The 13,041-nt window shown below is 42.8% G+C and overlaps 1 protein-coding gene across 1 annotated transcript in view; it reads left to right on the plus strand.

The window, feature by feature from the left end:
• DISP1 (dispatched RND transporter family member 1) overlaps nucleotides 1-13,041 on the plus strand; it is a 135,863-nt gene that overhangs the window by 18,933 nt on the left and 103,889 nt on the right. Inside the window, exon 3 of the mRNA XM_054576631.1 lies at nucleotides 11,870-11,900. The gene's annotated coding sequence lies outside the window, so the exon portion shown is untranslated. The remainder of the gene's footprint in view (nucleotides 1-11,869; nucleotides 11,901-13,041) is intronic.

Below are 13,041 nucleotides of genomic sequence, written 5' to 3' on the forward strand. Positions count from 1 at the left end.
CAGCCCCTTCTAACAGGGCCAGATTGATCTGCAGTGATAAATTTGTCAGATCAACCAAATTACTGATTTTTATGGCATTTCCTAATGTTTGAGGTCTTAATAAGAACCTTCGTTTTTGGTTACAGATCAAAAAATATATGGAAAACTATTATTATGCACAAAAATTTTAGTACTTCACTTATCAGTTTTTCAGTTGTGAATCTTTTCAAATGAAGGATTGTTTTAGCTGCTTTTGATTTCTCTTGGCTACTGTGGAGTTCATTTTAAATCAAATGTAAAATGAAAGTAAAATGAGTTGGATTTAAAATTTTTATTTTAAATTTAAATAAGTTAAAAATAAAGTCCAAAGGCACTCCAAAGAAATCAAGTTTGCCAGGACAGTCTTGGACCCGTCCCGTGGCTGGGGGCCTGGTGTGGGGGCATCGAGGGTCCTGTGTGTGACAGCCGTGCCCGTACCACACAGATTTGGGGACAGTGGTCACCAAGACGAGGGGAATGATGTTCATCTGTGTGGTCATTGCTGTTGTTTTCTGAATCAGAAAACGGACTTTGGACAGTGTGCTGCGTAGGCAGAATTCGCTTGCACAGCCTGTTATAGGCCGAGAGTGGGCTAGGTCTCTGTCCCTGAGAATAGACTTTTAATGGAGTGGGAAGGACAGTGGAGGGAAGCCACAAGGTCAGCCTCAGCAAACGCATATTAGCGTGGCAGAATGTGGGTATTAAGTGTGCCCTTCCAGACTGTCTACTTTTTGTTCGAGGACGCTTCACGGGCTCTGATCTTGGGTGGACGGCAGTCAGTGTTTGGAGAGCCCAGCACCACCCTCTGGCCCTTGCTGGCTTCTCACCGTAAACTGCCCTCAGACCCCTGACTCCGCTGGACAGTTGAGTCACATCTTCCAATGGCGTGGCGGCCGTGGAATGGAGACTGGGAAACGGGGTGGCCCGAGGAACAGGGGCCAGGGAAGGCTCGGGCCTGCTGCGTGCTGTGCCTTGCCCATTAGAATTCATGGCCCTTTCTTGCCGACTGCTGTCCCCACGTGACCGCCGCTTTGCCGTGACTGTGTGAAACTTCAGTGTGATGAATGGGTTATGAAGCGTGCATTTCAGATGTTAGGAATTGAGCTCTAAATTCACTTGACAGAAACCAGACTCGTGTTTCCTCAGAGACCCTTAGTGTGGTGGAATCGGAGCCAGAAGACCCAGGCTGGAATTCTGTGTCACACTCAGCAAGGAATGTAGTTTTTCTTCATCTGTTTTCTCTTTAAGAAAGGGAGGGACAGTTCTCCTTTTGGTTGGGTGCTGCAATGAGACAAATGAAGCGCTGAGAGAGCATTATTTTACAACATTCTAGGGAGCCGTGTCAGTGTCTAGACGGTGTGAGCGTAGACGGTGCGTCTTTAGAGGTGGCGGCGTGGCCGCGGCGCCCACGGGCCAAGGCTCAGCCTCGGGGGCGCGAGCCGTGTGCGGGCACAGCTCTGTCTGCCGGCCCGCTGTTCACCCAGCGCCTTTATGGAGCGGCGTATCTCACTTTCTTTATTTCTGAGTTTACGCATTTTTAATCATTTTTTTGTCTATTCACCCACCTTTCTCAGAAATCTTTGATTCTTCCTTCCCCGTCTGAGAATAAACGGTACAGCAAAGCGTCGCCCGCTGTCCTGCGGCTGGACAGAGAAGCACACGGTGGACTGACCCCGGGGAAAGAGGCGGGAGACGGAAGAGCAGGCTTCTCTCTGAGTTCTGTCTGCCTCGCGTAAGAAGGAACAAGACCGTGGACGGGAGACTCGAGGGCACGGCACTGAAAGGAAAGATGTTCGCGCAAAGGCTGGACAGACACTGCGAAATTCAGGCGTAGCTGCCGAGCGGGGGATCCAGGAAGGCGTTTGGTCTGGGTCCAGGGAAGACAGTGGGGCTCCCGAGGCCTTGCCCCCGTGAGACACTCTGTCCCGGCCAGGTAACGCCCCGGCCAGGTAACACGTCCAGCTGCACGCTTTCAAAGTGCTCCCATGTTGATATTTTTTTATGTGTGTAAATCCGCTGTCATATACTGACAGACGACAGTTAAGGACTTGATGTATTTTAAGACAATGTCCCTGTGATTCTTTTCTAGTAAGAGAAATATATCCTTCCAGTTAGTGTTTTTGGAAAGTGAAGCATTTGCCTCGTGGCTTTTTTGCTCATGAGTTATGAGATATTGGACACGTTACTCACATTCTTTTGAGTGTTCATTTTTTTTTTTTTATTAGATGTTAAATAAAACAGTACCTTGCAGAGTTGTTGGGATGGAAAATAACATACGTGAAGTACGTGCTACGATGCCAGCGCACACTCGGGGTTCAGTTAGCGATGGGCATCATTTCTTGATTGAGGTTTAACGTGTGGCTAAATATTTGTGTATTGTTGGCAATACGGTCTATTAATATAATATGATCATTCCAAACATTGTCAGTTTTGTGGGTTTCAGTAGTTATAGATTAAAGGTACATTAGGTTCTTTCATGGATTTCTGAGACAGCAAAAACCCTGTTCTGTTGAATTCTATGCAGGAACTCAAAAGGCATAGATCATTTGCCGGGGGCAGCTTCATTGACAAAAACACAATTTCCGATTTTGAAAGGGCCACTTATTTTTTTTTTTTATTTTTAATTAATTTATTTACTTTTTAAATACATTTGTCTCTGCCTTCCCCCCACAGGGCCACTTATTTTTTAATTCTACTCGGGTTATATAATAATTCTATCCTTGAAAAGAAAATCAGTAGTCTTCCCGGACTAAATGGAGCCACTGAGACCATAGGACACACCAGTTACGTCGGACTCACGCTGCCCAAGTCGTCAACCCCTCTGCCGCCTTCCCAGCCCCTCCTCCCCGCTCCCTCCATCTTTGCTAATGCAGACAGAACTGCTAACTCTCCCCCAGCAGCTGTTCTTTTCTTTCTTCTTTTGAGACATGGAACTCCTCGCCCCACCCCATGTGTTAGCTAACCCGGGACCACCAACCACAGCATGTTTCCCAGCGACATGCACCCAATGGAGGCTTGCGACCGAGTTTGGGGCCTTGGGATGGGAAAGGAAGAGACGTGGGCAGCTTTTAGGGTCCTCTTCTTAAAGGCTCAGCTGTGCACCCTGGATGTCCTTGTTCCCTTTTTCTCTTTGGCTGGGCGGTGACAAGAGTGAAAGCAGCAGCCTTGGACCCAGAGATGGACACCAAGGGATGCTGATGACAGACTGAGAGCCCCTCTGGGTCCCCTGAGCAGAGCTCCTTCCCCGCCCTGGATTACTCTTACTCACCTTTGAAGTGTCTTCTCTCGCACTGAAGCCAGGGTACATTTATATTTCTTTGTTGCAGCTGCTCCAGTTTGTTGCCAATCTGCGGGGTTGCCAGTGGCCGGCTGAAGGGGGGGAAACGGGGAATTGTTGGATGCATTTTGCAAGATGAAAAAGCTCTGCACATTGGTTAGTGGGAATGTTCTGAACAACATTGAGCTGCATGCTTAAAAGTGGGTAAGGTGGTAAATTTTATACGTGTATTCATTTAAAGTTTAAAAATCAATTTGAAGGTAAATACACGCAACTAATTTTGTCCAGTGGCATCATCTAGCAAGGAATGGAGAAGTCCAGAAGTTTGAGAGACTTCCTAAGAATGTACTACCTCATTACCTAAATATTTAGAAATACGCTGCCGATTTCAATTGCTAAGACAGTGCGAAGGGAGAGGATTATTTTGGTATAATTATTGTCAGCTCTTTAAAGGATTATAGACTGAAAGCTTTCAAAAAGTTCTGTAGAAAAGTTTTCTTTTAAATCCCGTTGACCGTTGATTTGTGTGGATTAGGGTCCTGTGTGCCTGGCGCATCCTGGCAATCCAGAGACTAAGCAGCCAAGTGAGAGGCTGTCCCTGAGCCGCAATGCCAGGATCGGAAAGTGTCAGCCCCCCCGCGACTGGTGGGGTTGGGAGAGCAACCCGGAACCTGCCTCAGAGAGGAGGCCAGTCTCAGGCATCGAGTCAGCCCTGTCCATTGTCCTCAGGGCGGTCCTCAGGGTTTTGAGGACCCCAAGCGGTATTTGCTTCTTTCAAGTTTAGCCACCAAGCCAGGCGATCGCTCCCCGCGGTCTCAGATGAGCTCCTGCGTTCCCAGACACGAGGGCAGGAGAATGTGATGAGATGTGTTTGCCCACTGGTGTCACCGGCTTTCAGCTTTCGTTTGCCGTATGTTCAGGAGAGCTCTTCAAAAAAAAAAAAGAGGACTACAACAACCAAACCATATTTCTGTGCATATTGTACTGTTTAGTTAGACATATACCTTATTTTCTTTAAATTACTAATACATGCGAAGGCGAGCAGAGTACCGGACTAATCTTGGCCAGGGATTAAGGATCCTCTTTATCTGTGTGACTCCAGCTCCCAGAACAGTGCTGGGCACATAAGAAGCTTTTGTAAATGTTTGAATGGGCGAAGAACTAAATCTATGGGCCAGTGCGTGAATTGGGATAAACACCATTTTCATCTAGAAATGTTTCTTTTATGCATATAATTCTTCATTTGCTTTTCCTGTATGTTTTCCTCCTTCCTTTTAAAAGCTCACTAAGCTTTCTTTTCTTTTGTGCTAGGCTTCCATACAAATAAAGTACATTTAGCAAACATCTATATAGTGCTAACTGCGCGCACTACAAGTCAGGTATCCCTGATAAAGCCTTATGAGGTGGTTATGTTCCCACCTACATGGGGAAACTGAGGCACAGACCAGTCAGGTGACGTGCTCTGCTATCCAGCCAGTAAGGGTGTCAGCAGAGGGCTGGACCCACCTCTGGGTCGCAGAGTCTGCGCCCAACCACTGCATGGGCAGCCTCCTATTTAAGCAAATGCCAGATCTAAAAACCAGCTCCATGTCCCTGGAAGACTGCTCTTCCTGGGGGTGCTCATCTTATTAGTTGCAGTACATGTTGTTAAAAATAGAAATTGTTAGCAGCCATAGTCGTCGTTTTGTCATCAACGTATTTAATGAGTATTCCGTGTTAGTAAAGTTGTGTCTGTCGTAAGCATATTTGAATTACGCCTGATAATATTTACGCTGATGAAAAATAGGAGAGCAGTAAGTGGACACGAATTCCAATGCACTGGCGTGTGTGCATGTGACCTTGCATCACTTTAACCTTCTGCTGGTGTTGCTAACGGGGTCTTTGCTGAAGTGTTTCTCTTTTCTGCCGCCTTCTGTGATCTAGGAAAGAGTTCTGAAAACGGAAGCTCTAGTCTAGTTTGAGTTTGATTCTCCACAAATCAAGGCACTCAATTCGCATTTCGTTACGGCTGTCCGCGTAGTTCTTTGAAGCCTTTTGGGATATTTCTTAGTCCTTGGGTTGTTTAAAGGCCACCGATAGCCTGCTTTCTCAAGTAGGAAGTGTCTGCATTCACTGTGGCATTTCTTACACAGCACCTGTCATTTTACTAAAGGAGGCGTGTGTTGTGCTCAGGTGGAGCCGCAGCGGGAGGATGAGGCTCGGACGGCGCTCGGCCTGTGTTCCCAGGGGTCCCTGTGTTGGGGAAGGGGCTGCCGCCGCTTTTCTGTTTCCACCTGTGTGCCTTCACTGGTTCCCCAGAGGATGAGGAGTTTTACCAGGACAGTGTCTGGCAGAAGTTGCTTCATGCTGAAGATTAGAAACAGCAACCATTGGTGACCATTCTCTGGAAACGTTGGTGATTTCCCTGAGTATGTTCCGCGAGACTAGTTTGGGAGCATGATCTGCTGGAATGTGGTCTTGTGATCATCAGTTGAGGAATAATTGCATAAATGCCATCCCTCCCAACACACACATGGATGCGTGTGTCAACACACGTGCTTGGAGGAGGCACGGTCAGCGTTTGCATGTTGTTAATGGCAGTAAGAAGTCCTGTAGATACAGAGAGTGGTTTAGCTCTGCCTGTTTAGCTCAACATTTCCCACAATTATTTGAACTTGGAGCTTTTCCCTCTTAGTATCAGTTGGTTGGTTGCTGCCCTTTGTACTCCACAGACTAACCTATACAGAAATGGCTTAGAAAGCAAATTCACTTGGGAAATAACGCTGTACAGTACAGGGTTGAAAACAGTGTTATTTTTATTAGGTTTCAGAATAATGATCCATCAAAAACAACCATTATTTCATAGTTAATAAATGGATGTTAGGGAATAGCATTTAGAAACTGTTAGAAACTTAAGGTACGATGGCTCTTCCTTGAATGTATTATATACTATAATGCCTTGCATTTATAGATCTATTGCTTAAAAAAAAAACCATTTAATGTGTCTACTTAGTATATGCGGATATAATTATCAACTTCATTAATCCCAAACTAATCAGAAAAGTTAAGCAAATCTAAGATAGCCTTAAAAAACAATTTTTTTTAAAAGAAATGCAGTTTTATCACTGAAAATACTTTGTCAAAAATTATACTAACAAAATATTCCTAAATGGAAGATTCTAGGTGGAAATTCTTTAAAGAATAAACAACAATGACTTATTAGTTCAGGTACATATAGGCATTTCAGAAATACTTGAGATTATTTTAAATCATTTCTCTCAAAAGTTTTAGCTTTTATTCTGTGAATCTTATTCATGTGATTTGCTTTCTAAGCCATTTCTGTATAGGTTAATCTATTGCAAATTCTTAGTGCAGTACATTTCCTAAAGCCCTAGTTATTCAGTGAGCTGTGTTGTCATTGAGAGTAGAAGGAAGCAAAGGCAAAGCAGAGATTTCCTCTAATGACGAAGAAGGGAGAAAAGTCGCTTTGAGCAGTGATAAAAATAACAAGCAATTCCCTATTACAGTTAAAAAGAGTGCTTGATATGTGGTAAACCCAAAGGAAAGCCATATGCTTGTTGAGTTCTCTTAAGAATCCAGATTGAAGGCCAAGAAGTGTTAAACCCCAGTAGCAATCAAAAAATAAGGAAGAGGAAGAGGAAACGGTGCTGGAAGAGAAAGGCGAGATTTTTCGCGGTGGCTGTAGCATCCGCGATGGGTAGACATGGGGGAGGTCCCACAGCAGGTGCTGCTCCACACACAGGTCAGTGGCGGCCGCGACAGCGAAGCCTTTCCCCGGTGTGACCGCCATGGCCGCCACCGTGGGTGCTGGTGAGTTACACCCTCGGGAGGTGTCGCTGGGTCCAGGAAAGACACCTACGGACTTGCTGTTGTCCTCAAAGCGCTGCTGTTTCCCATGCTAACCGCTCCTCTCAGAATATAACGTGAATAGCCCATTCTTCTCTTCGTTTTTGTTTATTTAAAATAGCACGTGCACATCTGTTTTCTAAAATCTTGTCATATCAGTGGTTCTCTGTGGAGATTTCCTCTACTTTTTACTTCCTTTGATACTTTATATTCCTTTGTGACAGAAGAAAATATCGAAAAGCATAGTGGTAGCGCCCGTTTTATTGGAGTGGCGAAAGCAAGGTGCGGGTTAAGTGTCTTATGCAAGGAAAGAAGGGAAGGAGCTTTCAAGTACAGCCTAGGAATCAGGAGTGTGGTATTTTTATAGGGAAAAGTATGAGGGCTAATTGAGCAGGCTTTCTGAATTTAACTTTTTTAATGCTTGATTCTACACTTAAGTATATTAAATCTTTCAAGTATCATCTATATCGGTACTGCCTAATCTACCTTTCGTTATGTAATGGATAGCTGATCCAGCCTTTCCTTTTAAGAAAATCCTTGATGTATTAGGTCGTTAAAACAAATTCTAACATTTGGTGCTCATTAGTGTTGTAACCGAAACAAAAACATTTTAATGGTTGATCCCAGAATATTTTGAAGTTAGTGTAACTTTGCTGGAAAGGTAGTTAAGCTACAGTATCAATTGCAAATAGGCCATGAGCCAGTTTTCAAAGCTCCTTCTAAGTAAGACATTGAGGTTTTTCAGAATGCCAAAAAACAAAACAAAACCAAACCCCAAAACCCATTATGTGCCACTGTACCAGGAAGGAAAGAAACAGAATGAAACAATTGCATTTGTATCAATTTGTAATGATAATTCCATTTCTAAGTGAGTAGTTTAAGGTAGTATGAACAGAGTTTAGAATAACCTCGCAGTGTGTGGAGCAGTTGCTTTATTTTCATTGTAAGCATGAATGAGGTGTTTTGAATATAAAGAAGGATGGGAACATGTGGATGATAAAAATTCATACTCAGTATTCAGGGTTTATAGCTAATTGACCTAACGCAAAATGGGAGGCTTTAGCTTTTTGACTGGACAATTCAGGAAAACTCATTATCATTTACCTATTAAGGTAAAAGAATGATTTTTTTTTGCAGTCTAATGATTAAAAAGGTAAAATCTCTATGGAAGATCCCTGCCGCTTGTTTTTTGTCTGGGCAAAAGAATTTGTCAAGGAGAGTTACTATACTCAAACCGCAGTACATGCAAACGCAAGGTGCAGTTAAGTATTATTGACGTTATAGGCACATTTGAAATGGATTCCGCCCTTCATCTGTCGTCCTAAAGCAAGAAGGGAATGGAGGACGGAGATTAGATTGGTGGTAAATGCAACCTAATGGCTTAATGGGTGTGTTTGACATTTAACCATAGACACTGTTGCTTGCAAGAAGTTTCTCATTTTTTAAAATCTCAGTGTATGTTTTATTCACGTTTGTTTTAATTTGTGTCATTTTTCAATATAAGATAAAAGACTTTAAAATTACATACCTATTAGTTCTGATTTCAACATGTGTTTTTGAAATATAGGCACTTACAGTGTTACTTGCAAAACACAACACACAATTCTTAACACAGCCCTTTATGAGTTTCTGATTATTTGAACAATATGTTTAGGTTATTTTGAATTATTTTTATTATGATTGTGAACTGATTTATTTTGCATGTTTTGGCCTTATCTGGATCTCGGCTGGATAGTTGACAATTCTATGGTAACATTATTTTGAAGGCCTACTCTTTACTTTTTCCCCCTTCTGTGATATATTACTTTTGGAGTGGAAATATGTTTTGGGGTATAGTGTTTGGAAATGTATGAGTCACTTGACATACTTTAGTCAGAATAGTTTACAGCCGAACTGCAGAAAGATAGAAGAGGGTAGATTTGTTTGGAAAGCATTGCAATGATGTAAACAGTGCTATATGATGACTAATAAAGTCAAACCATCGTTTTTATGGTGATGAAGTTTAAGTAACAAGCATTATGATACGAGAGTTTAAGGGCTAAGTGTCCATTTCTGACACCGGTCAAGGTGCAGGAGAACTAGAAATCTGTAAAGCTATAAGGACATCATCTCTAAGTTCATTTTCTAATTATGATATCTGGCTCCATGTTTCGTGGATAATAGCTTATGTCTATTCCAGATAACTTTTTAGACTAGATGCTGTGTGCATGTGGTATAAAATTCAAAGGGTATAAATGTATAGAGTATTAGTCTCTACCCTTTGTCCACAGTGCCGCTCCTGGGAGGCAGCAGCTGATACTGGTTTCTTAAATAGCTTTCCAGAGATTTAATGCAAATACAAGCCTGTATGTGATGTGTGCACATATTTATTCTACAATTTATTGTCCAAATTAAGTTGTTTCCATTTTTGATTTTATGAAGTATGCTGCAATGAAATTATTTACAAATCTTTTTTAAAAAATTAAACAATAATTTGGAAGGAGGTTGAGGCAGGATGGCTCTTCTCAAGGAGACTACGAGGTGCATCTACACTAAGAATTGCCAGACAGAATAATTTTGCAGAAGGCCCAACACCCTCTTTACGCTGAATAGCACAGGGGGCTGAGGAAGTGACAGAAACATTGTGAGACCCGAGTAGCCAGTGATGGAGGAACATTTTTAAATCTCTCAATTTTATTTTCTTATAAAATTAACTTTATTGAGGTGTAATTTGTGTATAATAAAATGTCCCCATTTTAAGTGTACAGCTTTCGGTGCCTGACACATCTGTCTGTACAGCCACGTAACCACCAGCACAGTCAAAACATAGAGCATTTCTTTTATCTTCGAAGTTCCCCGTGCCCCGCTCCCCGTGGTCCCCCTCCCCCTTGCAGCCCCAGGCAACCGCTGAGCAGCTTCTGCGACTGTGCGTTAGTTTGACCTGTACTTGAATTCAGTGCCAGCGGCATTGCACAGGGTGTCCTCTTTGGCGCCCGGCTTCTCTTGCTCAGCGTCGCGGTGCTGAGATTCATCCGGGTCGCATGTACGAGTAGTTTGTTCCTTTCGATTGTTGAGTTATAGTCCACTGTGCGCATAGACCACAACGCATTTATCCGTTTTCTCTTGATGGACATTTGGGTTGCTTCTGGCTTTTTTGGTTATTATGAAGAAAGTGCCTATGAACATTTGTGGGCCAGTCTTTGTGTAGCAATGTCTTCACAGCCCCTCGGTTAATGTGCAGGAGCAGACATGCAGGATCACAGGGTAAGTTTATGTCTAACTTCGTGAGAAACTCGTAGACAGCGCTGAGAGCTGTGCAGCCCCACATTCGCTCCAGCAGTGGGTGAACGTTCCCGGCGCCCCCGCCCCCAGCTGCACTCGGCGCCCCCTGTCTGGTTAAGTTGAGCCACTCTGGGGATGTGCGGTGTCATCTCATTTGGTTTGAATTGTGTCTCTTCATGTGCCTATTTTCCATACATACAGCCTCGTTTGTGAAATGCCGATTCAAATCGTTTGCCCATTTTTAAATTCGGGCTATCTTCTTGTTATTGAGTTCTCTGTATGTTCTGGATACAAGTCTTTCAGTGGATATATGTACTGTGACTATTTTCTCCAGACTATGGCTTGCCTTTTCATTTTCTTTCTTTCTTTTTTTAAATTCTTACCCAAGGATATGTTCCTTGATCTTAGAGAGAGAGGAAGGGAGGGGGAGAGGGAGAAACATCCACGTGAGAGAGATGCATTGTTTGTTTGTTTGCCTCTCATATGCACTCTGACCAGGGAACGGCCTTGCAACCCAGGTATGTGCCCTGACTGGGGACTGAACCTGGGATGTGCTCCAACCAGCTGAGCCACCCGGCCAATGCATCCTGTTCATTTTCTTGATGGTGGTTTTGGAAGGCATACGTTTTAATTTTGATGTTTAGTTTATCCATCATTCTTACACGGCCTGTGCTTTTTGTATCTTGTCTAAGAAATCTTTGCCCAGCCTAACGTCTTAAAGATTTCCTCCTAGATTTTCTTTCAGAAATTTTACAGTTTTTAGCCTTTACTTTTATACCTGTAATCCATTCTGAGCTCATTTTGGGGCACATGGAGTATGATTTGTGTGTGTGCGTGTGTGAGCAGGGAGACACCGCTGGCGACAGCGTAGAGGTTGCCCCCCGCAGAGTCAAAGGACAGGCGTTGGGTTGATAATGACCTGAAGAAGGACAGCAGCCACCCCTGTGGAGAGAGCAGGGAAGCGGATACATTTGGCGGCGTTTTAGAGACAAAATAAACTGGAGGGGAGAGAGCATGAATGGGATAGGGAGTAAAGAGGAGGCGAAGGCTCACGGTTCCAGGAAAGAGTACGGCCTGTGACCAGCGCTGAGCTATGGGACGAGGAGATTTGTGGTGAATGGAGACGAGCTCTGTGTTCACACTGTTGACTTATGTTGACAGCGGGACATTCGGTCCTTGTCCGCATGCACCCATGTTGGGGCATAGCCAGATTCTTAATGAAAACATTAAAAAAAAAATTAAACCGCTGTAACCAATTTTCTATGTTGTTATATAGCCTCTGTTATGGAATTTGTACAGCTTAACAATATCCTAGCTTTGTAATGAAGCTACTATATATTTGCTATATAGAAGAATGATCTTTTTAAAAAAATAAACAATGCCATCAAAATGGTTTCCACTGTATTTCTCTTCTGCTTTCATCACAACATAACCGCTAATAAGGATATTCTTTCATTCTTTGTCTAGGTATGCAGACATCTCACATTATGCTTCTCACGTAAGTAAGACTGTATTATCCTTTTATATTTTGATGCTCAAATTATCCCAGGTTCAGCCCCCATGCTATTTAGCATGAAGGCGATTGGCTCTGCTTTTTTGTAGTGGAGAATGGTATCTGGAAACAAAGACCTAGATACTAGGTGTGCTCATTGCTTTTAGGTCCTATCAGTGGACAGAGCTGGGAAATTATATATAAGTGTGTGTATGTGTGTGTATAAACACATATATATCTATTCCTATATATAGTTTTATCTATATCTTTACCTAAGGATATGTAGATAAAGATACATAGAGATATAGCAGAAATCTAGGTATTTATGCTATGCATAGATATATATGCATGTATGTGTATATATGTATGTGTGTATAGATATATATTTATATCTGTATATCATACATATCTGTTTATTTCTAGATCTGTTTTTATAAATAACTGTAAGTTCATACCTTTACCTTTAATTGTAATCCAGTATCATAGGGTTTTTTTCCCCTCTAAGTTTTCTTTTTCCATGTGAGGAAACTGCCTCCCATTAACCTCGATACATTTACTTATTTGCTCCATTCCCCTACATACAACACACCTTCTGGCTACAGCTGACCACACTTGTGCCCCAGTCCGTGCTGACAGCGCTGTCCCCAGCAGCCCCTGCCCAGCCCAGGGGAAAAGGGAGGGCGAGAAAGAAGGGGGGGAGGAAGGGCCCTCCAAGGCAGTTAGCGCGCGTTGGTCCATTGGATGATTAAAAAACGGAGGGAGGAAGGAGCCACGTAGAATTTTGAACTTGAGACCAGCCGACTCTGTCAATATCTTTTAAAAAAAAATGTTTCTGGCTTTTATGTCACAAGCTAAGTTCATAAAAATATTTTTTGTAGTCCTTTTTGTCTCTTGTCTTATTTTTGACATTTTAAATTTTCATTCATCTGAGATTTTTATGGGGTTATTTCAGGATCGAATTATAATTTCTTCTTCCAAATGGATTACCAGTTAGTCCAATGTTAACGTTGACTAATTAATCTTTTCACCGCTGATTTGACATGCTGTCTCCATTAGCTCTTGTTTTACGTTGTTCTGTTTCCATTTATATTCTAGTTACCTGTTTGTTTCTTTCGTTGTGCGGCTGATGGTGAGGCAGCGTAATGTA

Source organism: Pteronotus mesoamericanus, unplaced genomic scaffold, assembly GCF_021234165.1.
Source record: "Pteronotus mesoamericanus isolate MK-2021 breed Mesoamerican mustached bat unplaced genomic scaffold, CSHL_Meso_final contig_347, whole genome shotgun sequence".
NCBI classification, from domain to species: Eukaryota; Metazoa; Chordata; class Mammalia; order Chiroptera; family Mormoopidae; genus Pteronotus; species Pteronotus mesoamericanus.